Consider the following 24,313-nt stretch of genomic DNA (forward strand, 5'->3'; position numbering starts at 1 on the left):
AGAGTACTGAAAAAGATGGGTCTATATAACCTCTTGTTGTGTCGGTACTTTTGCAAACTGTATATAATCCCCCTCAGACTTTTAAGCCACATTCAAAAATGCTCTCCGGGCACATTTTTGTCCAAAACTGAGGGGGGAGTTTGGAGTAGAATTTATGAAAACAAAGTAAAGCGGGAGGAACGCTTTTATTTTTCAACAAAAAACAACTGTTCACACTTTGAACTCGGCCCTTTCACACTATATCAGTTGTCAAGCATGTTATTATTATGTTATTTTATGAAAATGAAACTTTTTTCATGCTTATCTAAGTGACGCTTGTCAAGACTGAGTTCGAAAAGTGGTGCCATCAATTATTTTTTTCATACTTTATACTCATATACTCATATACTCATACTTTTTCATGGCCCTTGCTCCATGTCGTCAGAGTATGGCTGAAATACTGCCAACGTGACCTTAAATATTAACTGACTCACTCTCTCTTAATCCATGTTATTTTACTTTGTGCATCATGGCTGCAATAGGGACAAGAATTCTCAGAAACTCCTGAAGTTACATGAATGAAACTTCGCAAGCTCATCAACCAGACAAGACTAGGCTTATCAAGACTGAATAAGAAAATTGGTGCCATAAATTATAGATTTTTCATTGTTACGTCCATTGCTACATGTTTTAAGAGTGTGTGCATACTCTCGTCAATGAGCAAAAGTTTATGGGAAACTACCTGAAAGTTTGCAAAACCTATAATAGATACTTGTCAAGACTAAGGCTTGATGCTGTGAATAATTTTTTTACAGAGTTACAGCCCTTGATCCATGTTATTTTACTTCATGCTTAGTAGCTGCAGTGGGGACGGGTTTTCACAGAAACTACTGAAGTTACATGACTGAAACTGTGTGTGCTTATTTATCTAAGAGATACTTATCAAGACTGAGTTACAAATAGATGCAATAATTCTGTGTGCATATGCATACACACTACATAATGATCAAGCAAAATTGTAATGCCCCATGGCGGGAATAGTGTTGATGTTTTCTTGTTTTAATAATAACAGAGTTTGCCTCATATGACGCTCGAATTTTGAAATTATTTTGTATTGACAATAAAAGTGATTGACGCGCATGATTAAAAGGGAAACATTCCCTTGTTTTAGCCTGACGTATCCAATTAAACAAACATGCATTTTATTTCAGTTATGCATGATAGTGAGTGTACCCTCATGATCTTGGTTATAATGCCTATGCTTATTTACTTATTTACTTATAGTCTGCCTATTTACTGTGTAAATATAACAACAATTGCACATTCTGTGCTTGAAACAAAAACATAAATAAACTATGTTATTATTTGATGGTGATTTCACACATCATTACTCAGTGGCACATCAATGGATCGGGAGTCAGGCTTGGAGACTTGTGTGGTTGGTGACTTGACTGCAAGAGAGCTCTCCCCTTCCTCAATTGAAGTGCAGACATCATATTGACATGTACAGAACTAATAACTTAGTGACATGTTTTGCGATTTTGATAGCACAAGGCATTCGGTTGAGTTCCAAGTGAATAGATCTGATGCAAGTATTTGCCAGGGCCTGGTAGGAATCTCATGACATTTGAGAGGCTCCTTCTGCTGTTCAGATTTGTAGCTCTTGCACACTGCACATTCAGCTACCCACTGTTCAATGCCAGAGTTCATGTTACAGCAATACAGGTAATCTCTTGCTTCTCTTTTATACCGCTCTGCATTTAGGTGTCCTTGATGAATATGTTTCATGTAGTCATGCCGCAGTGATGTAGGGACAATGACTTTGTCTCCTTTAAAGAGAATGTGATTCCATCTCTGAACGAGAAATATTTCCATGCCTCTGGGTGTACATCACGTTTGTACTGTGGCCAGCCGTGTTTGAATGAATACAAGTTCCGGATCACGATCGGGTTCAGCCTTGAGTTGCTCACTTCTGGCATCTGGCATGGGTAAAACTGTCATTACCTCAAATTCCTCATGGTCAGGTACATTTGAATCATCTTTCAAGAAGGCTGTCGACAATGTGTCCGCAACATGAAGTTCTCCACCCTTCTTATAGACTAACTTCAGATCGTACTGTTGCAAACGTAAAAGCATTCTTTGCAACCGCGCCGGTGCAGCAAAACAAGCTTTCTTGTATATGCTGATCAAAGGCTGGTGATCAGTCTCTACTGTGACTTCTTTTCCAAGGATATAATCACAAGCAAACACAATTGCCAGGAGTTCTTTTTCGATCTGGGCATAGTTTACTTGTGTTTTCATCATAGCCTGTGAGGCATAAGCAATGGGACAACCGCTTTGGAGTACAGCCGCACCCAGTCCATTCTTCGAGGCATCACATCTAAGTGTGACGGGTTTGTTAACCTCATAGTACTGTAGTGTGTTGGGCTCACAAAAATCTCTCTTGATATCATCCAGAGCTTGCTGGTGAGTTTGATTCCAGTGCCACTGAATGTCGCTCTGTAGAAGTTCTCTCAATGGTGCTGCTTTCTCACTGAAATGAGTCCCGCACTTTCAAAGCATTCTTGTCATGCTCATTTTCACCCCATATTATGATATCGTCCATGATACTCTAACATGGCAGACCACTGAAAAGCATGTCCATGTTCTTCTGGAATACCTCACTTGGTGAGGTGATACCAAATGGCATGCGCAAGTGACGATATCTGGCGAGTGGCGTGTTAAAGGTGGTAAGCAGTGAAGTTTCATGTGTCAAAGGTATCTGCCAGAACACTTTTGAAGCGTCCATTTTGGTGAATATCTTTGCTGGTGGCATTCTTGACATTATTCTCGACATGGTTGTTATTGGATAATGTTGTCTCTTCAAAGTACGGTTGAACCCTGTCCGAACCCTTTTTCTTTGCCACTACCATTGCTGACACCAAATCAGTTGGTTCGTTTATTGGAGCTATCACTCCTTCAATCATTTTCTTTACTTCTGCTCTTATCTTTTCTCGCATGGGTGCAGGAACTCGACATGGAGGTCTGACTACCGGAAAATACATCAGGATCAAGTTGTGCAACATACGCCACAGGCAAGTTTCCAAGTTTACTATCAAACAATTTCGGGTATTTGACAATAAAGACCTGTTTGGTCATTCTTGTTTCACCATGCCCAAGGCAATGCTGTCTTGTATGCCAAGGATGGGTTTCACTGGGCTGTCAATAATGTGGAATGACAGTTTGTGTGGTTTGCTCTTGAAGTCAATATTCATTTTGCATGCCCAAAGTCATCATGGTGTCACCAGTGTAAGCTACAAGTTTGACTGCTCCTGATCTGGAATTCAGTTCTTTGTCTCTCAAATGTTTCAACAAAGAGAGAGGAATCACATTGCACTTAACACCAGTGTCAACTTTAAAGTGTGCTGCTTTGTCATTGATCGTGATTGTTGTATCTGCTTCTGATGGAATGTCTACACCATCTATCTCTATAGTGTCAATAAACAAGCACTCATTTTCATCTTGGTCATACCAGTCGTCTTGAGTTTCACAATTGCTTACTGGTCGTAGATCATGAATGGTTCGCAATCCTTGATACTTTGGTGGCCTGGTTCTTGCATGAAATCTACCCCTGCCTCTTGGACTTGATTTCCATTTCAAATTTCCACTGGCAATGTGACTGTATGTCTCCTGGCCAGAGGGCCTGGAGTGACTAACTGACTGGAAGTGGTTGAAATTGTGGCATCTGTGTCACCTTTTCCCAAAAGCATGGCACTGTCCTTGTGAGTCTCTCATATTAGTATTTCCTTGAATCGGCTCTGATTTAAAACTTGGTTTCTTTTGACTCACAAAGTCAACTTCTGTTAGTTTCTGTGTAATTTCTTGTACCCCTTTTTTCTTATAGATTATTGACATTACATAAGGTCACAGCTTTAGATAATGTCAGGTCTGTCTCCTTCAATAACAATTTTCTCAAATGATCTGATGCTATTTCACATACGTTTCTGTCTCTCAACATTTCATCTTTCAGAACTCCATAATTACATGTGCACAGCAACAAATGTGTAGGTTTCCGTCTTCCGGAAACCTTCCGGATACCTTCCCATTTTGGATCCGGCCAGGATACCTTCCTAACAAAAGTTCAATATTTGGGGGTGCATTTTGTTCAATTAAATGTGAAACACATAAACAAATTATCTGGAAAATACTAAGAAAATTGAAGGTTGATGAAGGTATCAGGAAGGTTTCCGGAAGTTATCCAGATGCAAATTTTCTCCATGGTTTGGGCATATAATACAACTGCAGTAATTTTCTGCACATGCTGTGTCCTCAGGTTATAGAAATCATTGGGCATGCTGTCTTTTGGACTTTTTTCACAACTTCCTTTCGTTATGATCTTTATATGTTGACATAATTGCAATAGACAATGTGAGTTCTATTATGGGGCTTAACAGTATTCTAAACTTTCATGTTCATACATACAATTTGTACTTAGGAAGAACATTGACAGCCATCACACCACCATGTGCTCACTTTGGCCTTTGGTCCTAGTGAGATCATAAAATAGAACTTCATCAGTGATTATTTTGAAATGGTACCTTTATAGGATATATCTGGACACACCCTTTTCATTCGAAACATAATGGGACTGTCCCATATAGGTGCATAACAGTAATGGCATAAATAGTGTGTAAACTAAATAAACTTCATCACAGAGACAAAAGCTGTTATTTTCGACAGCAAGAAAAACTGTTCAAAGTGCAGTATTAGTTGCAGAAAACATTAAGAGCATTGACATATGCTCAGCAGCTTTATTCTGGCGTATCAGGTAATCTGAATCTCAACATCATTCTAATACAAAACAAATCTTAGAAAAGTAATACATTTATTGATCGACAACAAATAGCCATAATGTTTCATATTTACATATCACAGACCACAAGAAGAGGCACATAGAGTAATTACTCAACATCATTCTCTCACAGATATACATGTGTCAGTGTCCATGTAAATTACCCAGACATTGTCACACTTCTGTGGCATTAGTCTTTCAGATACATATCAAAGATCACAAGAAGAGGCGCACACACATCGAGTAATTAATCATCATCTTCTCTCACTGACTTACATGCTGACATTTCTGTGAACTCATCGATCTTGTTATTTCGAAAAGTGTTCTCAATAATATATCAATGAACACTGCTGGCCTCACAAGAAACAGGTTTCAGTTTGTTCAAAATCGACTTCAATACAATAATTAGACACTGCTACCATGAAAGGTTCCATCCACAGATATATCTAAAATTAAAGATATTTGTGTTTATCTCAGGTCAACATCATTCAATGTAATGTAACAGTAACATTACACTATTCTTTTAGAATTTATCAAATGTGGTTTATATTCCACCCAGACTTGTCACACTGTTGTGGCATTATTCATTCAGATTAGTACAGTGTTGGTGTAAACCACCCAGACAAGTCACACTGTTGTGGCATTTTATTCATTCAGATTTGTACAGTGTCAGTGGAAACCACCCAGACAAGTCACACTTCTGTGTCATTATTCATACTAGTTACACTGTTGTGGCATTATTCATTCAGATTTGTACAGTGTCGGTGTAAACCACCATGACAAGTCACACTGATGTGGATATTTGAGACGCATGCATCTGCAAGTAGAATGATTGGGCTCTTGACAAGTAACAATGAATCTCTGACAATTCTGCACTTCCATATGCCAAGCACATTTACCCTGAATGCTTTGCACCGTTTTGACATTTGGCTGACCAAACAGTGACTGGGTTTAGGTAGCCAAAGTCATTTGCAGAAACTTTGAACCATTCAACAAATGCAAACACATGTTGAACAATCTGACCTGGATGTAATTCAAGGTTGTGAAGTATGAAATACTTCACCCTTGCTTGGCGTGGAGACAATACATCTGACAAACATGAGTGACTGTCTGCCCACGACGCATAGAGGAGGCTGTTCCAAAGAGAACGGTTGTTCGTCTCACAGCCAAGAGATTCATTGTTTGTGCGTCTCCTGCACATACATGACAGCATGTCCAAATGAACGGATTTTCTGTACATGAAAGAATCCACCTTGCATAAACTGTCAAGATGCTCTTTGCCAAGACTATGGAATGAGTGTTCCAATCTTTGAGAGTGATAAGTGACATGTCACTCCAAACACTTGAGGGAACTTCACATACTGACATTGTTGATGCTAATGTAACCTCTGGTGATGAGACTAAGACCAGCTTTTGAAGAAACATCCTAAAGTTTCTCTAACAGGGGTGAAAATTTTGGATCAACATCAACATGTGAGACAGAGTACATGAGAAACATTCTCATCAGCTGGTCCTCTACACATCTTTTGTTTGCTGAGAGGTCAGACAGTATTCCATTGTATCGCTCAAAGCTAAAAAGCCAGGAACCATACATACTACCAAAGCTACGAACAGACTCTTCCAAATGGCAGTGTAAATGCATGTTGGGTGTCAGAAAATGAGCACCATACAGCTCTGACACTTGGTTGCAGAATTTTACCATAGGCCTTCCAGTAATATCTATATTGATATTGCTTATGAAAGGTTGTCAGTAATGCCTGCATGCAAGAACAAATGTCTGCCATGCGCGAAAGTGGTTCACTGGCAAGAGGCCCTTCAGACAAATGAGGGAATATACAAGAACCCAATTCTTCCATTCCTTTGTAGTTATGTGTCCATAGTTTGTAGCAATGTAAGTGGGAATTCGACCGACCTCGGAGGTTACATTAATTGACTGAATTTTGGAGCTTATCCCTGAGAGCTTCCCTGAAGATAAGATCTCTTTCTCGACCAAGTGACCAAACAATTTCTTGGCTGTCCCGAGAAGAGATTGTGCATTAGGTCACTTTGCACTCATTAAGGCAACTGCAGAAGGGCTGTGTAACGATAGCCGGAAAACTTCTCAACCTGCTTCTTCTTTGTGAGACAAGTAGCAGCACACCGAAGATCATCTTCCTTGTTGCGGCTTGGCCACTGGACACAATTTGGGAGCCCAGTAACGAATGCCATTTGACCAAAGAGGCTTTGTACAGTGAGAACAGCCTTGAGTGGAACCATGACCCATGACACCACAAAGTTTCCTGGCAGCTGGAATATCAAAGCCATTTTCACTGACACAGATGCTATATCAAACATTGAATCAACTAGAAAAGGGTTAACTAGTACTTGCGAAAACAGAAGCAGTCCTCTCATCAATATTTATAGATGAACCCCGAAATCCTTTCCATTCCGCTTAACATTAGTGTAGGGGCGGTCGGGTAGCCTAGTGGTTAAAGCGTTCGCTCGTCACGCCGAAGACCCGCGTTCGATTCCCGACATGGGTACAATGTGTGAAGCCCATTTCTGGTGTCCCCCGCCGTGATATTGCTGGAATATTGCTAAAAGCGGCGTAAAACCAAACTCACTCACTCACTCACTCACTAACATTAGTGTGACACCATTTGGTTTGGTGAAAAGTATGAGAACTACACCCTCCTACCAGTTTTTAAGTACCTACCCTCTATGCAACATATAGAGGGGAACAATGATAATTCAACTGTAATGACATCACTTCATGTACATGTTCTACAAATGGCAGAGACAAACAAACAGAAAATACAACAAAACTGTATACTTACAAAGCTTTCATTGTCTCCAGTGTGGACAAAACTTTCATCAACTGACAACGGTATGGCCTCTGCAAAGAAAATTCAATTTAAGTTCAGTACAAACATACACTACGAAAAATTACATAATCAGATGTCTATTTTGAAATATTTACATATTACATTACATATTGCACATTGCTCTTACTAACGAAGTCCTAACTGAAAAAGAATGACAATCTAAACTGACGGCCAAAAGAAACGTTACCAATGACATTTCTAGGATAAAATATGACCAACACAATTTGAAGCAGCAATTACAATTGTATTGTAGAAATTCATTATTCAAAGAGCGGTCATCCTGCGGGGTCGTGACCTTTGGTCTGCCACTCCGTGGTCTGTGTGCGGTTCTGCCAGTCTGTCGGAGACGTGCGACCAGTCTGGTAATGGTCATCTTGGAGCAGTCCATGTTAATGGCAACCGCTCTCTGTGTCGCTCCCATCTGCAGCATACCTATGGCTCTCTCCCTCTGGACACAGGTCAGTCTTGGCATGTTCGTTGGTGTTAATCATCGCAACCAATGATAGGGAACAGATCCGTGCGTAATTTATACCCGGAAATTGCACGATAATTTGGGAAAGAATGTTTTTAAAAAATGCTGACAAACACCAATATCTCCCAAAATCCGCAAAGCACGTGCAAAGAACGACAGAGAACATGAAGGCTGTATTCGTGAGATGTGTTCTTTACTGTTTTTGAACAGGTTGGCATCTTTGTTTCAAAGTGGCAAATCAGTAAATGTTGGTAACGTTTTGGTATGAGGGTGTAGTTTAGTAGCGTCTTCAGTACTCTTTTGCCCTACATAAGAACCGTGACACCCTCAACAATTAACGCAAAGGGATGTTGCAGAGTACTGTTTTATGTCCCTTTCAGCAAACAGTTATGTAAGTGTCATGGCGGGAGGACACCCAAAATGGGCTTTACACATTGTACCCATGTGAACAGCAGCGAATGAGTATTTAGACTAAAAGACTTAGTAATGAGCAAATATAATCCCTGTTATAGTTGTGAGTGAGTATTGTTTTAGGCCGCTTTTAGCAATATTCCAGCAATATCACGGCTGGGGACTCCAGAAATGGGCTTCACACATTGTACCCATGTCGGGAATCGAACGCGGGTCTTCGGCGTGACGACCGAACGTTTTAACCACCAGGCTACCCGACCACCCCGAGCTTAGAGGAAGCAAAGCCAAGCCTCACAGTTTACATGAAACTTCCTCTTTCATCAGAATTCAATATTCTCGATCATCAAGAAGTACAATCATCAAGTCATATGAAAGGTATCAATATACACAACAAAATAGCAATGTTTAAGATTTCAAACATCATCAATATTCAGTTTATCACAAGTCATTACAATGTAGATGACTGATGCCATATTTAAAATCAGATATACATTTGATAAACATTAAACTCATTGTTGTTATAAAAAGGTATCCCATTTACAAATTTAGTTCAAAATAGTTCATAGTATAGACTGATGTGCAGCCCGAAAAAGGGAAGGATGAAAAAAAAATGATGTTTAGAAGAACAGTATAAACATAACAAACAGAAACACCATTTACTGGACAGACAAACACAAACATACCAGTAAATGATAAGTCTCTGTCATTTTGGTCCATTGTTGCTTCACTTGTTTTCCCTTCCTTGTCGCTGAATCCCTTCTTTTGGACTAACAAAAACACATGATTACAGAAATATTTAAAATGACAGACCTTGGGATTTGGTTCTGTTTGATTTTTCTTTAATGCTGCACATAGTAATATTCCAGCTATGTATATGGCGTTGGGATGCAAATGATCAAGTCTGGGCCAGACAATACAGTGATTGATATTGTGATCAACGATTCACGTCGTCAGGTACGATAGCAGGCTATCACCTGTGTCTGACCGATCCATTTGGTTGCCTCTTAAGACCAGCATAGGTTGCTGGGAACCAATTCTAACCCAAGATGATATACCTAACAATCAAAACTCAATACAGTACTGATTACATGTATATATATAATAGTATTCCTTTTTCCTGCGTACTATATACGTCATATTATCCTTTAAAATGATGCAAGATTGGCTGCATAATTGGCAAGTATGCCATGTTTATTATGAATTTTACAATGTGAGATATTTAGTAAAATCTAAATATTTGTTACGTGTGTATACCTATCCTGCATTACTCCGTATGGCATCTACTGCTGTCTTTTGACAGAGAGACGAACTGTGTGAGATCCAGCTGCTGAAGAAAGTTGTCCCAAACAGTACAGGAAGCAGCGCCCTCGCAGTCGGCACGTGACCCGGAAGTCATGACGTCACATTAAAACACATAACTTATTTTTGGTATTACAAATAGAGGGATCTGTGTTAAAATGTCGTGAGTGAGTCAAAATGAACATTCGAACATAACAACAGGTTATATGAATTTGATAAGCAAAAAGTATAAAAATATAAAACGTCAACACTTTATTCGACGAAACAGATTCCATTAAGCATAAAAGGCAAAATAGCGGTGAAATTAGTTCGGAGGGAAACTCAACAGAAATGAAATCTCAATCTTAGGGGTTCGGGTCAGCCCTAAATGTAACCTTCAGTGACATTTTACGCGAGGAATGTGCTTGACAGTGGCACAATTGATACATATACATAGAAATGCAAACAATCATTCATACAATATTAGGGGGAATGGGTGGCCCAGTCGTCTAAGGCGCCACAATTCCCTGTGCAGAGTTGCGTCCCAGTGCGCCCAGCACGCCAGCGACCTATGATTGTGGGTACAGATTATGTTTCTAGCAAAATCATGATGTTAAAGCATATAGTTTACGTTCAGTCGTATCAATCAATATTTCTAATTATGGAACATTCCGTTTACAGATCATAGTTACATTGGTAGATTAAGAAAATAAAGGAACGAAATAATTAACAAATAATAAAAAACGCCTGACTTTAAATTGAATATGTGCCCAGCATCGCTACAAAATATTATTTCTATGGTCTGTGGAGCAGAGTGCACTCAGCTCTCTGGGGTTTACACGCCAAGCTGCCTAGGAGGCGCCTGAAGGTTAAAAGTAACATCATCATCACAGCCTACCGGGTACCCATTCGCTGCTGGGTGAACGGAGGCATACTTCGAACAGATTCGCGTGGCTAAGGCGACACCACATGTAACAGTGTAGGGCAGGTATTAAATGAATTACTTGTTTACAAATTGTTACTCGTCTATCGAGTAACTTTGACACATGTCAAGGTATATGACATAATAAGAAAAAGGCACTGCTGCTCACTAGGATCTTGAACGTTCAAAGTTAGCTGAATGTGAAAGCTGAAATAAAGAAAGCTGTCACCTAGAGCCATGAAATAGGTTGAGTGGGTTATCTCGGGGTTCGCTCTTGTCTGAACTGAAAGTTATAGGTCCACAGTGCAATAGTTGTGGCGAGTCTTGTATGAGAGAGCAATATGTTACTGGTGTGGTAAAATTAATAGTAAGGAGTACGCGATGTTAACATATCGAAAGACAATATTTAACTACCAAATTACCATCCGACTAAATTGTTGACTGCCAGGGTCTTTCACTGTATGAGAAGATTAAGCGCTAACATTTTCCATAATTAAAAACATTTTTTCCAATGTTAAATAAACTCCATTTACATTAAGGTCCTACATATCTTCATAAAGTATCAGTTCTGTTGACGTATGTTTTTGAGCAGAACGATATTAAAGTACGAAGAGGATTATGTGTGTTGTCATAAGTCGATGTTTCAAATCAGAGCAATAATCAGAGAGCACATTTAAAAAATACGGTGTGAACGCCAGGGAATAGTAAATTTCGATCGCTAGGCGCGAAAGAAATTCCGTTTGGCACGAGGCAAAATAGCTATGAAAATTATATGAATAGATCGCTGATAATCTGGGATAACACCAGATTTTCGCGAAAGGGTGGGCATGTCCAGTGTTCGTTTGTTGCTTGTCGCCGAACAGCAGTACCCCTGCCATAAGAAGTAAGAAATGATATAACAATACTAAAAAAAAATAGGTCAAACGTTTTACCACTCCCTGAGGCAATGGCGTTAACTGACTATAAAAGTCCAGTTTCCACTTTTGCTTAACTGGACTGGTATTATGAAGTTATATTTAGGCTGGACTTATGAGTCTATGATGCATAGTCCAATCACAATTGGGTAACGATATCAAAATACCGTGCAGATTTCGGTTGACTTCTGGATTTGTAAAGCATGTGTACCGCCAACGGGGCTTAAACAGATATTTAACAAATCTTTTCATGTTTTTGATCAAGATGCTCACGTGATTTTATTAACTTTGCGGGGTAAGACCCGTTTTATCCCAATATAGATCTTGATTATCGATCAGATCGTTCTGACAGGGCACCGCCATTTTGTTTGAAGCAAATGCAAGTGAAATGAGACGTAGAATCTGTTTGGTCAATAGGAGGGACATAAAAGGGACATAACTCGTAATATAAACAATCGAGCCCAGTAATTCCAGAGTAGTTCGGCTAGGGTTGAATCAGGAATTTTACAGTGAGTTAACTGACTTACCTCGGGAAGATGACGTTATGCATAAGAAATGTTGGTCACCATGGAGATGAGTGTCAATGGAGTAATCTAGAGTTGTCATGCCAACCTCATATCTTCTGATATTGTATTTTAATTTTCTAAAATGCTTCTATTCCATGCTTCTATTTCCTGGTGTAAAGTAGGAGATAAGCGTACTGTGTTTTACAATTTAAGGTCGTCTCACTGTAGATTCAATTCATTTCATTTATAATTTGAAACCAAGCGCTACCAAGACGACAATTAGTCTTTTGGAACGGGGCTACATAGGTGACCGATCTTAAGACGATTCCGAAAAGGAGTCACACGTAGAGGTAGATGTAACAAATATTTTTCAAGTTCAAGATTATTTATTAATGTTCTTAACTGGTTCAAAATACATAGTCTTCAAAAAGAACTTCTTGAATCACCACCAAGGATACATGTTTTAGTTTCATTGCAGACTATTGCACATTTGTATTGCATGGACTGAAGTCGGTCCTTTGAAATCCACATGGCATCCTCCATTGTTGGGTTGTATAAAATGTTACAAAATAGTTAAATATATACATTTCTCGGCATATTATTTTAAATAATAGTTGTTTGTTTGTTTGTTGTTTAACGCCACACTCAGCACTATTCCAGCTATATGACGGCGGTCTGTAAATAGACAATCCAGTGATTGACAGCATGAACATCGATCCACACAATTGGGATCGATGACATGTATCAACCAAGTCAGCGAGCCTGACCACCCGATCCCATTAGTCGCCTTTTACGACAATCATAGTCACCCTTTACGGCAAGCATGGGTTGCTTAAGACCTATTCTACCCCGAAATCTTCACGGATTACATAACAGTAGTTTAGTTGTATTGCATTTGTACTTGTACAAAATTTAAAATGAATATCTGTCCACCCCGAACTTGGACGTGGCTTTACTTGAACTACTTCGTGGTTACGCGTGAATACACATGTTAATATACCACAGGGAACGCGGTATTAGTTATTTTCCACAACATTTTGAAAAACCCACATACATATCAACCACAATAAGATCTGCACAGAGTAAAGGGTCATTAGGATAATTTAATTACCTTTTAAAAATGTAACGTAACGTCAATATCTCAAGAGAATATGCTTTTAAGCAACCAATAATTCTAATTCTTTGTCTCATAAGGTGAGGTTAAATGGTGTTTGAATTCTTACAAGGTTTTTAATCAAGGTTTACACGGTTTAATCCTTAGCAAAGCTTTCAAAAGTGTTATTGTAGACATGTGGAAGACATTTCCAAGTTTGACGCATCAGTGACAGTGATGTCAAATGCAATTCCCTATGTTGTTCATATGTTCCCATGAACAATGAATGTACAATTGACCCGCCTTTGCATGTGTTTGTGACATATGCCGCTGGTGGGGGAGGATACGCTATCACTAATTGATAGTGATTCATAAACACGTGTTAATGATGTAGCCGAAATCGGAAATTGAAACTGCTTTTGGCAAATATTTTGTATGAATATGGAAGGGGTTTTGTCGCTTGCTTGTATTTAACATCGCGTTCATGATTATTAGACTTACATAGCAACGTGCTTGCACATATACGCGTGTGGCTGCTTGTGCAAGTTATAGTGCTGGCGCACTGATATACCATGCCACAGGTTAACACTGATACCCCATTCAGGCACAGTATACTGAATACAAGAGGAGGAACTGACAGGATAACAAACTAGAAGCATATTTTAACGCTTGGTATAATGCAACCTGTATGATACACAAACCTTGTAGTGTAACATACAGGGGCAGCTAACATGTAGACTAAGTATAAAGGAATATCTGTACTGAGTATGTGTGGCGTCAAGAATTGATCGTTCTTCTGGATATCCAAATCGATCCCTCCATAAAGAATAAATGATCACTATCTGAACATACTTTGATCATATGCACTCCGGTCTCTATAAATAATCAATCACCATACCCTCCCACACCTTGTACTAAAGAATATGAACATCGTATACAATTACATAGTTCTGTTAATGAAGTTATCATGACACACGCATCCCAATAATATTTTACAAGAAATCGCGTAACTTTCCTGAACACTCCTAATTAAACACTCCAATACACTTGCTAAAGAGATAGAGGGAATCGGACAATGAAGTCTGCTTTCAGCATTGGTTTATTTATGATCCCGGAAAGAGGTTTGTAAGTTGTATTGATCTCAACATTGCATAACGGAATGATAATTAACATTGGAGAATAATCCACCACTGCTATTCAAAGGAGGACAGAGAAGGATAACTCGGTACGTGAATTCATTGTTATTGATGAAGCTGTGACGGATACTCGAGCGAGGGTCGGGTACAGATGAACTCGAGACACGTGTTCGAGGAGGGATGTCTTTGCAATGACAAGTTCTTTCTTTGGTCATACTGGTGGTGTAGAAATAGATGGAATCTGAGTGAATAAAATACGATTTTTCGCGTATTAGAAACCACACTATGTTGACTAATCTTTGCATGTGTTTGTTCCTGTGGAACAATCAACATGCTCTTTTTTTTAATATATTTTGGCAAAGTCTCATTTCTCCGATGAAGCTCCTCATGCCGTAGTAACTCGATCCGTGAAACTTGGCGGGTCTCAGTGACCCGGATCCCTGTTAATTGGCATGCCAAAAGTGTCATTTGCATAAGGCCATCCATAATTTTTGTTTCTTCCCTAAAGCCCCAACTAACCAGAGAGCGGGCGGATGAAATGAAATATATTACTTATCAAAAAATGTCTTTCAATAATTGTGTAAGTTAATTAATGACATTTGAAAAAAAAGGTTTAACACTTGGTACTAGAATATAGTCAATCAATTAATTAATTTATGATGTAGATCGATTCGCTTTGCTTCGGAACAAAGATAAAGTTGACCTGGTTCTTTTATGACGGTGCAATGGTAGATTCAGTAGTATTTCTTTTATTAGATCGGTGCGCAATTTTCCACAGAGGCAGCAAAATTGAGACACGAAGATATTATATTATTTCACGTCGGAATTGAGATAAAAATATTAAAATACAGACAGCCTCACAGAATTCGAAACGATGTTCAGATAAATATTTGTTCACATTAATTCTGTCATGTGCGTGAAAATGGGTTTCAACATTATTTTCATCAAGCTTACATTCAGGTCGCTGGCTACTTCGGCATTAACACATGTTTTGTCTCGAAGCTCAAAGCAACAATGTTTCTCTCAGATACATTTTCCCCTCCATCCATGACGAACATCTGTCATAATGTCAATGCCTCAACAATCTTCCTGGGCAGATGAATTCAACAATGTAATACACACGTCCTCATTCACGGCGTCATCGCAAATATTCGATTCCTTCCAAATACCCACCACGTGATCAGGGTTACGACCTTGGGATAAATTAATAAATTAATTTACATTTTAGAAAAGATTCTTTTTCGTGAATATTATTATTTATAAATATCCTGTACATGGTACTTTTGGATTACACTGCGTATTTATTACTTTCTAAAACCTTTTGTTTTCCCCTTTCTGACCACGCGATCTCCTAGCAACCACGCCCCATGAGCGCATCGAGTTGCTGCTTGCAACTGTCAAGGACTTTGCAAAGTCTTCAATATGAGCAACAAAACATTTTCATGTGAAGCCTAATCTGACGAAGAGTTGTTCGAGACAATCAGGGAATCTTTGGTCATTTCGATTATGACATTGGTGACTTTATCGTGGAGAAAGTTCCAATTCAAGATATCATTCCGATTCACAACTCGAATCTACAAGATGGCGCCTCTCTTCCCGCCCTTGCAAGTGCAACAGAAACTTTGATAAAAACAGTGCCGATTCTTGGGATTAGTGAATCAGTATCACAGCTAGATTTCATTGTGGAACCAGATGAAGCCGAATATGTATGTTCACACTTCTTTTGTCAACCATGCGTGATACGGCACAGGCAATCGCAGTTAGGGAATGGTGCGGCCACCATGTTTCAGAAATTCGTCGATTCGAACACATTGCTTCTGGACTGAGCTAAATAAACGAAGTTTTTGGAGAGATCGTAGATACTTGGACTTGGAGAAACGGAATTAAACGTTGCAGCAGATGACGGATTGGTGTGGACAAAACGGGAAAGGGATCCCAGATTGTATCTTAAAACCTGTGCGCGAAGTGTATCCAAATACCCCCAACAAAAAATACATGGGACAATTGTGAATCTAATGATCAAACTCAGTTTTGTGTGTCAAAATTCTGTGAAAGAAAATGAAATTCATAATTAAAGTTGTCTTGGAATATGTGTATTGGAGTTTTCGTTTATCATAAGTACAATATTATCTGGATGCGCTTCTGCAGGTCAAAACATCAAGTATATTTCGTTACTTTTTTACCAGTTGCTTATGTGATTTGTTATGTTGATGCACGTGACATATTCATCTATTGTAGTCAAGCTGAGAAATATTGGCGCAAATTCTTGTGCTTCAACTTAGGCCCCTTCCTAAACACTAGTTGAAAAATCTGTGTAATATTTTAAGTTTTATGAATATAAACTGCTTATTGTGTGGCACAAAGCTGAATGCAAATGACCAAAACTAAACAAATATCTGTAATTTTCGGATTGAACTGAAAGAATCGCGTCGTCAATTTCGTATGTAAGTATCGTTACTGTTACATTAACCGAAACTGATGTTCTGCTGCTGTTCTGCCGTAAAAATATACAACACAATACATTTTGACCACAATGCATTGAATGTGTCACATGTACATATGACAATGTGCTTTGCTATTTATAGCGCAACCGGAAAAAAGTGTGATTGATGCAGACGCCAAACACGATCGATTCGATTTTTTATGATAAAACTGCAGAAAATTTATTGACTTATATCTTGATATTTGAACCATTTGTTGTATCCATGGTTTGTCATTCAAGTTGATACGAAGTTGGACGGTCAATGGTGATCTGGTTCCCCTATGGTTTTCAAAAAGCTTCTCCCGACACTTGTCAGTCATTGTTCGAAACTGAAACACCGCCACCTTGCGGGCTATTTATAGTCACGGTGGGGCTTTTAGGGTTGTTTGATCCGAGTTATAACTTTCAACCCCTTGAATTTTTAGCTTTTAAACAGTTTTACGGCACACAAACGGAGGCGTTTCCAAATTTGACCCATCAGTGATCCAAATGGTGCCTAGTGTAATTTCTTATTATGAAATTATACAATATGTTCTACTCGTATATACATTTTTTCATCTGCCACAAAACTGGTCAAGCATTTATTGATTGTCGTAATTTACGTCATAATGCTTATTGAGTGCCAAGGATTATTTTAGTCAGTCAGTGAGGCACGCGATTGCATTGTTATTGTCAAGAACAAAATAACATCAATGACTATTCTACCATGAACTTGGAATTTACTCGATTGTGATTGGTCAATCAGAGGCTATTAAATCACAATAAAAAACCCTCTGATTGAAACAGCTGGTTTGACGGCCGCATCACCGCGGAAGCTAATATTCATAGAATAGTACTCTTTCCAGTCATTGTCGGTAGGCATATTTAAATAAATATATCTACAATTTCAGGTTAGAAATTGCACAGATGTGGTTACTACAATATTCAAAGGACGTGTGGCAATACATTTCGTGCAGAAAACACGATAGAAATCTACAAATGTATTGTATTTACGTTTTGGAGACAACAGAGAGCTTGGAGTTTGGGCGCTTTTCTATATACGACTGTGACATCATATCTTTTGCGTCACAGTGAGCAATATGACGTCATAATGGTGGCGTGCGATGTAGAGCGAAAGACTTTCAAAGCTTGCTTTGTTTTCGTCAGGGATGCCCACCTTAAGTTGCCGTGCTTATATGCTTTCAATTCCTGTAACATTTTCGAGTGAAGTGTTACGGTGTATATACAGCGCCATATTTTGTTCGGTGATTTCGTAATTCAGATCGATAACCCACTCAAAACACTGGACTCAACCCATGCCGCTTCACTCAGTATATTTGTTAACACCAAAGAGTTCGCGTTTTATTTAGTCATGGTAGAATGGAGATAAACATACTGGGTTTTTAATGTAGAGCTAGGTTACCTGTAGATTGAACCCGCTTAATATAACATTTAAGTATGTTTATCTCCTAATTAAGCTATACTTACTTTGATTTAATTTGCAATAGTGGCGTCTTCTTGTTTGAATGCCAATAAGGGTTTTGTTGTTCATCATTGTGTGTAAAATGTTTACATAGCCAATCTGGACGAAACAGAAGTGTAATCGTTGTCATTTCTGTCTCAACTTGATCCCCAACTGGGACTTCAACACTGTCTCCTAGTTGACCAGCGGGTGATTCACTGTGACTCCCCACCATCGGTTTTGCTTAATGGTGTCATCACTGTTGTCATCGCTGATTTTCAGTGATCGATTCATATAATTTCCACAACTATTTACGCCCAGTGAATCTGTTTCCGGCAGAAAATTTAGGCTCTTGCTTTAACAATTTATAAGTAATGTACTTGTGCTCCAAATGCATCATATCTCTGGGGAGTTGCGATAGTCTGGTGGATTAAAGCTCCGGTTCGATTCTCAACATGGGTTCAGTGTGTAAACCTTTTTTCCGATGTACATGTTTACATTTGGAAAATGCCATTAAACATACTCACTGGCTTACTGACTCACGGGTACCTGAGATCTCTTGGTTCATGTTTGCTCTTGTCTCGGATTGAGTCGTTTGAATAAGTGAATACGATTTTACGCCGGTTTTAGCAATATTAGCGCTGGGGACACCAGAAATGGACTTCACACATTGTACTCAAATGGGGAATCGAACCTGGTTCTTCGACGTGACGAGCGAACGCTTAAATTACTAGGCTACCCCAACACCCCTCATTTTTCAGTCCAACAGGAGATGGATGGCACAGAACAGTTTGACTAATTTAGACAAAAGAGTTATTGCACATGTAATAACAGAACCTGTTCCTGTTGCACACTCCGACTGATTTCATTTGTGATATCGGAGAATGCATACACAAGACAATCACGTTACATGTGTTTCAGACATGCAGCCATCGGTTACAGATAACAAAGCAATGGGTTAGAATTGTCAGGGAGTGATCCGTGAATAAACAGCGTCGTGATGAGATTACATAGCTATCCTATCGCCAACAACAATTTACAACGTATCTGCCCTCCATACAATCCGACATCTTGTGCATATATTTTCAACATATTAGACAACTACATTATTAGAAAAGTGTGTTTTCGCCTCAGGCGAGCTATATATATAGTTGTCTTATTCCTAAAATATGATATTTACGTTTCGAAAAAAACAGGTGGCTAATAATCTCTTTATCATATAAATTCATCTTTAAAATTGGTGATATTTTTTTCACAAAACTAAGTTTAAAAAGCAATTGAAAAATTGCCTTGGTAAACAGACCAATTTATAATAAAGTGATACACGTGCTTTGCATGTTTTTTTTATTTTCAGAAGACCTGAAGCATCGTAAGGCCATAGAGTATCAAGCACGTAGACATAGCAGCGATGTATAGATCTTATTCAAATTAGTTCATGCCAGGTGGTCTCATTTGCGTATTTATTGGTTCGCGGCACAAGTATACCGGATTGGTTTATCTGATATTACATTTCATGATAAATTATTTTTATACATAGACATATTGGATTTGTTCGAATAAACTAAAGTCAAAGAAAGGAAAATAACACATTGTGTATATAGTAGTGTGCAAACTGACGTTTAGTTTTTCGGTCAGTTCATTAGTGTTTAATGCATTGTAATTCATTTTCTTGGTGTAAGCAGTATCTCAATGTATTTCTTTGATTCGAAAACATACCTATGCATTTGCATGTATGCAATGATATCCCGTTCATTCGAATCATGGGGGAAGAGCAGACATCACGGTCAAAGGGTCAGTGTCAGTTTAGGTTTAAACAAAATACACAGACAAATTAAATAATGCGAAATAGAGACATTATTTGCATGTGAAAATGGTAATCTGTTACTGCCAGATTCGTAGTAAATACAAACTTCAAAACACTTCCCATAATCATAAGAAATATCAACTGAAATCAGAGGCAATAGTGCGATTCCAACTGTTTCATAAGCATAGGCATAAGTGACGCATCAGTGACAAAATATCATGTCCGATGCAATTCCTTATTTTAACTTGTACCGTGTTGTTTTGTCCCCGTGGTTTTTTTTAGGTGACCAATTGACTCTCCTTTGCATGTGTTTGTGACGGGTGCCACCTGTTTGCGAACACACGGTTTATTTGGATAGGGTCGAAAAAATATGAAATATTGAAGATATGTCCACAGTAAAAACTAAACTGGACCCAAGGTCCCTTTGTCCACCTTGGAATATCCTACTGTCGTGAGTTATTGATTTGAATTTTAACAAGCGTTTTAGAAAATGAAACACAAATGTCACTTTGGTCAGTTTGACACCTACCTCCCCTCAGCAGGAATATCATTTTAAAATCTCGTATTTTACCTAAATTAAACCACATGTTTGCAGTACTGCCAACCACCCACATGAACCTACCGAAAATGGGGCATACACTGTAGGTACATATGTTTTAGAAACAGTATGATCAACGCGAAACGAAACGACTTTAACAAAGATCTCCTGACTTCTTGGTGGATGTTAATTTCATGTATTCATTTCGGAACTATTAGACATGGACATTCTTACGGAAATTTTGAATTTTCTTCCACTGACTTACTCGCCTGAACAAGAAATACAGGAGACCAGTGAGATCGCTTCATCTGTTTCATATTAAGGTCTTTCCATAAAGATTCAGAGTGAGAAAACGATTATATGACACAAGGGATGATTTCAGCTCATGATCTTTGTGTGGAGCAATATTCCTGTCACTCCGGTCCAGCCCTTGTCGTTTACATTTCACAAATCTTGAGGTACACTTGCATGCTGTTTCAACCAAGATTTCAGAGGGCGTCATACACCTCTTGTTCAGAAGTTGTTTGATCAAGGTTATAGCATTTAAGGCCTCACTAAAGCTTTGTAAAGGTGTTTTGGTAGACATATGTTGAAGACATTTCCAAATGTAACGCATCAACTTGGACAAAAGTCCAACGCAATTCCCTATTTTGAACTGTACCATATGTTCCCGTGTCAGGTGACAATTCGACTTGCATTTGCATGTGGTTGTGACGGATTGTGGCACCGTTGGAGTAGGATTCGCTCACCTTTCCACGAACACCTGGTATCATCACTATTTGATAGTGATTAAAAAGCACATGCTCATGATATAGTCGGAATCGTAAATTTACTGTGTTGTAACGAACAGTCTACATTTGTACTCTGCCTGAATGCCTTAACTTCCACGAATTTGTTTATAACTCCTCCCCTAATGAAAATAGCTGATCCTTCCTCTTCTACCTTGCTACGTCTCAGATGACGAATTTCACATTTATCAAGCCATAAGGACATGCCAATATAATCACAAAAGGACTCGAAAAGGAGAATCTGTATTTTAGAGAGAATACTCCTCTGGCGAGAAGTTCAAGGCAATCTATGTAAAGAAGGTGTCTGAAGGATGTTGGTGGTCAGTGCTGAGAACGTCCAGGATGATAACCTTCTTTGCTGAGCAAAAAGCTTGAAGGATTATGTAACAAATGGAAAAACAAAGGACGAAAAGAATCGCCCTGAATTATTTCTCTTCTAATAGAAATGGGTTCAGAAGTCACCACCTTCCCTTGCAAATATATCTCAAGTTGACCAGCAATCCATTAAAGATTTGAGTAAAACAAATAGCCTCTTTGGAAGGTGAATACATTCCAGTGACTTTCAAAATGTAATCCATTCATGATGTACAGAATCATATATGTGTTACAATCAGAACAGTGTCCAGTAAATATTAAGAGTCAGTTATTTAAGAAACGCTAAAGTAAACTCCGTAGTGGGAATTATATTTTAAGTATTGAGTCTGGACGATGGAAACATGTTTATTTCAAGCATGTTCTCGCAAAAGGAGAACATATTCTGTTGATCTGTCCTTGTATGAGAATTTTAGGAGTCACCATTTTGGCGATGTGACAGGACATTTTGACGTTATCAATATCATAAACATTTGTGACAATGCCTTGAAACTTGGTGCATACATATTTTAGGGTTTCGATTTGAGAAAAAAATGGATTGAAAAACACTATGAAATGCATTAATAACATTTGTTGATGAATTACATTCATAGTAATGTATTGAGTGTACAAAGGCGGACCTTTCATCAAATTATTGTTTCTGAATTGTTTGCGTATTATAGGCCGGGATGGCTATATTTCTGAAACAAAAAATTAAAAACCCGCAGGACATTTCTGATTAACTTGAATAGAGATCAGTGTGGTATATAACATATGTCCGTATAATGCATAGGAGCGTTTCTAGGTTAGAGATTTCAATAACATAAACATCCTCATGATGACCTAATATGTGACTATATATGTTACAGTAAATGTGTAGAATGACTGAAATTTCATGATCCGAAAGGGCACCGAGCGTGCACTCCACTGTGCTTTATTCATATCATCAACCACAAATCGACATCATGATTGCCCTTTTTTGTTAGTGTCAGACCCGTGCTTTACGTGAAGAAAAGGACAGTATTCTCAAGACGAAGGCAAAACTACAACATTCCCAACATTTTAAAGATGTTTACATTTCAACTGACAAAACACGCAATCAGCGTTTGTATGAGACTAATTTAAAAACAATTGTCAAAGTAATCGACAAAGACAAAGTGGGTTCAGAGGTGTGTGTCTCCATGTTGAACGTGCAACACGTGGGGAAAGCGGCAACTATCGACAACACAATTGACATGAAATTGACAACGATGTTGATTCAAACGCACGTGATGATGACGCGGACTGGGAACAAGTAGACAGACTACCGCGGCGGATGGACAGAAGCAACGAAGAGAGAGTGACGCATACAGCACACATAGAAGGGGGCGGGGTCACAAGAGAGGAAGATTCTAGGTAACATGCGGATTTTGGAATGTAGCTCGATGATCGTGTGTAAGTGAATCTGATAATCATATAATCCGCAGTGGGACATTGTGATCTCGACATAATGGGCGTGGCCGAAACTCATCTGTGTAATAATGCAAGATTTTATGCGGACAATTACACTTTTTACGGCCATAAATCAAACTTCAAATGGTGTACCAGAAAAGTATGGATCTGGTGGTGTTGCATTTGTCATTAAGAAATCGAGTGTATGTCACTTAGATGTTAGTATTGTTGATAACAATCATGAAGGTATTTTATGGCTACAGTTATTAGATAAGTTTGGATGTGATGAGAAATATTTTGTAAGTGTTATTTACCACCAGAGCATTCTACAAGAAATGTGTGTGCCGCTGATTTTTATGACATTCTATTATCACAAATTTTAAAATTGCTAGCAATAGGTAAATTGCCCATATCAGTGGTGATCTAAATGGTCGATGTGGGGATCTCACGTATTATATTGAAAGAATAGATATTTTACATGGAGGAGACGTTAGAGATTTCTTAGTGAATGGGCATGGACGGCGCTTTATAGACTTTCTCAATGACAGTAGCTGTTGCATCCTAAATGGCAGGGACTATATCAACAATGACTACACGTGCATTTTGTCAGTCGTGGACAACTATATTGTGTGAAAATATTGGACAATTTCAAGACTTCGAAATAATGAGGTCGAATGATCTAGCTAATAAAGAGGTTATTATAGGAAGAGTCGATGGTCATCTAATTACAAAACTAGATCATTCCTTATTGAAATGGACATGTTTCATCGAAATCTCAAATGATATGATCGAACTACACACAGTGCCGTTCGCGAAACCTATTCCCCATGTGAAAAGTCTGATATATTCCACGTGATTTTTGTGTGAAAAGATATCTTCCCAAGCACTAACTGACGTCATAACCAAGCTGGAAAACTCAAGTCATGCGCAAGGGGACTTGGACGCAACGTCAACTTAACTGATCGACATTGTCAAAAATGAAATGCAGAGTAAACTATAAAATCATTATTTTTAAATGGGAAATCAAATAAGCGTCGCAGAACTCGTAAGCCACGGTGAACGGACAGTCTGC

At 38.6% G+C, this 24,313-nt stretch overlaps 1 pseudogene; it reads right to left on the minus strand.

Moving 5' to 3' along the window:
- Window positions 1-1,869: 1,869 nt before the first annotated feature.
- Window positions 1,870-9,953, minus strand: LOC139462657 (uncharacterized; annotated as a pseudogene).
- Between the last annotated feature and the right edge of the window lie 14,360 nt (window positions 9,954-24,313).

This window comes from Haliotis cracherodii, unplaced genomic scaffold (genome assembly GCF_022045235.1).
Source record: "Haliotis cracherodii isolate W230 unplaced genomic scaffold, xgHalCrac1.p SCAF_15, whole genome shotgun sequence".
Taxonomy (NCBI): Eukaryota; Metazoa; Mollusca; class Gastropoda; order Lepetellida; family Haliotidae; genus Haliotis; species Haliotis cracherodii.